We start from the raw sequence: 1,055 nt of genomic DNA, 5'->3' as shown, positions 1-1,055 counted from the left end.
ATTCACTTGAACAAAACTGTACAAATCCAAATATATGGTACCCTAGGCATAACACCTACATGAACTTCTAACTTGTTGTCTCTTGAGGTCTCTGGGTGAGACTTGGATCCAACTTGTACAAATGCAAAACAAAAGTCAAACATAAAATAATAATAATAATAATAATAATAATAATAATAATAATAATAATAATAATAATAATAATAATAATAATAATAATAATAAGAAGAAGAAGAAGAAGAAGAAGAAGAAGAAGAAGTCCAGGTTCTCGCTACCAAGTCGGAAGTATAACATCTATAAAACTTCTGACACCCAGAAATGCAGGCTCTGTGGAAAGAGTATGGAAAATGTGATCCACTTGATAAGTGGATGTGAGAGCTTTGCACAAAAAGAATACAAGCGCCGCCACGATAAAGTGTGTGTGCATTTTCATTGGCACTTATGCTGTAAATACCAATATGAAGTAAGAGAGAACTGGTATGAGCATGTACCAAGTAAAGTTATGCAGGAGAATAGAAATGTAACGATACTCTAGGACTATGATTTTCAGACGGATCGTGTAATCGAACTCCGTCGGCCGGATATTGTCATATTGAATAAGAGAGACAAATACTGTCAGATCATTGATGTAGCCATACTAAATGACATGAATGTTGTGAGTAAAGAGGCTGAACAAATCACCAAGTACTCTGAATTGGAAGTGGAAATGACAAGACTGTATGGAACGCGAGAGGGTAATGTATAAGTGATACCAGTAGTGATCGGAGTGTTGGGCTCAATCCCATTGAAACTCCAAGTCTTCTTAAGGCAATGGAAATCCCATGCAAGATTGATGTCTTGCAAAAAACAGCCTTATTGGGCACAGCGCACATCTTAAGGAAAGTATAATATCTGAGGTCCTTGTGACTTGACAGATGACTAGACTCCGGTGCGTTCTTACCTACACTGTGTGACGAAGGACTACTACTACTACTACTACTATTACTACTACTACCACTACTACTACTACTACTACTACTACTACTACTACTACTACTACTACTACTACTACTACT

Source organism: Octopus bimaculoides, chromosome 10 (assembly GCF_001194135.2).
Source record: "Octopus bimaculoides isolate UCB-OBI-ISO-001 chromosome 10, ASM119413v2, whole genome shotgun sequence".
Classification (NCBI taxonomy): domain Eukaryota; kingdom Metazoa; phylum Mollusca; class Cephalopoda; order Octopoda; family Octopodidae; genus Octopus; species Octopus bimaculoides.
This window is presented reverse-complemented; position numbering follows the sequence as displayed.